This window comes from Dipodomys merriami, unplaced genomic scaffold, assembly GCF_024711535.1.
Source record: "Dipodomys merriami isolate MVZ:Mamm:240054 unplaced genomic scaffold, mDipMer1.0.p SCAF_2913, whole genome shotgun sequence".
Taxonomy (NCBI): domain Eukaryota; kingdom Metazoa; phylum Chordata; class Mammalia; order Rodentia; family Heteromyidae; genus Dipodomys; species Dipodomys merriami.
Genome location: NW_027204397.1, coordinates 1 through 2,500, shown reverse-complemented (window position 1 = coordinate 2,500; position 2,500 = coordinate 1). Strand labels below are relative to the sequence as shown.

Here is a 2,500-nt window from a genome sequence, read left to right as displayed (position 1 = left end):
CAGCGGGGGGCCGGGACAGACAAGACCCGGCCGCGGGCTCGTCTCTGCGCGGATACCAACCCCCCCGGGATGACCGCTCGCTCGCTCGCTCGCTCTAAAAGCCAGACACGGGACCGCGAAGCGACGACCGCCAAAGTCTGAACTTAGGGGGACGGAGGGCCCCGGGAAAGGGGGCCCTGCGAAGGGAGACCCCCAGCCGCGCCACCCCGCGGGGCAAGGCAACCCCCGGGGGGCGATTGATCGTCAGGCGACGCTCAGACAGGCGTAGCCCCGGGAGGAACCCGGGGCCGCAAGTGCGTTCGAAGTGTCGATGATCAATGTGTCCTGCAATTCACATTAATTCTCGCAGCTAGCTGCGTTCTTCATCGACGCACGAGCCGAGTGATCCACCGCTAAGAGTCGTACGAATCGGGGCGTGGCCCGACGCGGGGCACACGCGGCTGGCACGGCGCTGTTCTCCCGGTCCCGCACCCCCAGACAGACCCGAGAGGGGAGAGGAGGGCGCGGGCGGGTCGCCTCGGGCCGGCCAGCAGAGACAGAACGAGAACGAGACACGGAGGGGGTCGGACAGACGAGACACGGGGACGGGGACGCCCGGCGCCACGGCCACGCCAGCGCGGGGGGCGCGGCGGGCGGGCGCTCGGACGCCCCCGACCCCACAGGCGCCCCGGGGGTGCCCACCCCCGAAGCCCGGGCTGCGGGAGAAGCGGCCCGCCCGCGAGCGGGCGCGGGCCGCCCCGAACCCGGGACGGGGGCGGAGTCTGGGAGAGACCGGGGACCGGCCTCCCCACGGGCCCGCCGCCCCGACCCCTTGGACGGACGGGCGACCCCCGATGGGTCTTTAAACCTCCGCGCCGGAACGCGATACCAGGTACCTGGACACGAGAGGGCGGACGAGCGAGGTAGGTAGGGGGGGCGGCGACGCCCGGGAGGCGGCCGCCGGACACCCTCCCCATCCCCCCGAGCCGCACCACCGCCAGCCCCACCCGCCGCCGCCGCCCCAACCACACGGGGCCGGGGGGGGGGGGGAACCGAGCCACGGGACGCGGCAAGCCCGGTAGCGGGGGCCACCCCGCCAGAGGCGGGGTAAGGTGCCACCGCGGGGAGCCGGCCCCGGACCGGGGGCGGAGGGGAAGGCGAAGGCGGACCGAGAGGGGGAGAGGACGGCGGCGGCCGCACACGGGCGAGGCCGAGCCCCCCCCCCCGACCGACGCGCGAGGCGCCCAGTGCGGGAAAGCCAGCGGGGAAGGGGACCGCCACGAGGGCGCACAGGCGAGGCGAGGCAGGGGCCCGAGGCGCGGTGCCCCGCGGGTGGCGCAGAACGGGAGAGGAGCGCGGGGACGCGGGGAGCGAGCGCGGAGACGGAGGAGGCGGGCCGACGGGGAAAAGCGGACGCGGCGGCGGCGGCCCCCAGCGGCTGGGGAATGCGACGCGCCACGCGGGCCCGGACGCGGGCGGGGTCGGCGGAGCGGGGGCAGGGGGAAGCGGGTGATCTGGACAAGGACGTCCGCGGAGGCAGCGGGGGGCGACACCGCGGCGGGGAGGGCGCGCGGGCCCGCGCGGCAGCAAGCGGGAGAGAGGGCGCGCGCCCATCCGCTCCCGGCCACCCGGGCCCGGAACCCGGAACCCACCGCGGCCGCCCCCGCAAGCCGGCGGGCGACACGACCCACCCGCAACATGCCTTAACCCGGGCACCGGCTCGCCCACCCGGCGGCACGGGCGCCGCGGGGACGGCGCCGCAGACGGCCACACCCACCGGGCCGACGCCGGCCGGCCACGCGATCCCAGCCGGCCTTGGCCTCTCTACCGCTCCTTCCTCCTCTTCTCGCGCCCCCTCGCCAACTCACCCGTCCGCGGCCGCGGGAAACACCGGGACGGGGGGAATGGTCCTCACCGGCACAGCCGCCCCGGGAACGGGCGGGCCCCTCCTCCCAGGCCGGCCCCGACGTGCGAGAGCGGCCACACGGGGACGGACGGCGGCGGCGACGGCGACGCGGGAAAGACGGCGACGGCGACGAGGAGGAGCCCCGAGGGACCGCGGCGCCGGCAACCCCGGCGGATCGCGGAGGGCCACCCTCGCGCCGAGCTCGCCCCGCACGCGCGCGCGCGCGCGCGCGCGAGTCCGTGCCCTTTCCGTTAATGATCCTTCCGCAGGTTCACCTACGGAAACCTTGTTACGACTTTTACTTCCTCTAGATAGTCAAGTTCGACCGTCTTCTCAGCACTCCGCCAGGGCCGTGGGCCGACCCCGGCGGGGCCGATCCGAGGGCCTCACTAAACCATCCAATCGGTAGTAGCGACGGGCGGTGTGTACAAAGGGCAGGGACTTAATCAACGCAAGCTTATGACCCGCACTTACTGGGAATTCCTCGTTCATGGGGAATAATTGCAATCCCCGATCCCCATCACGAATGGGGTTCAACGGGTTACCCGCGCCTGCCGGCGTAGGGTAGGCACACGCTGAGCCAGTCAGTGTAGCGCGCGTGCAGCCCCGGACATC

At 74.3% G+C, this 2,500-nt stretch overlaps 1 non-coding gene across 1 annotated transcript; it reads right to left on the bottom strand.

Moving 5' to 3' along the window:
* Positions 1-248: 248 nt before the first annotated feature.
* Positions 249-401, bottom strand: LOC138839083 (5.8S ribosomal RNA). The gene has a single exon (XR_011375834.1). It is a non-coding gene; the product is annotated as a 5.8S ribosomal RNA (ribosomal RNA).
* Between the last annotated feature and the right edge of the window lie 2,099 nt (positions 402-2,500).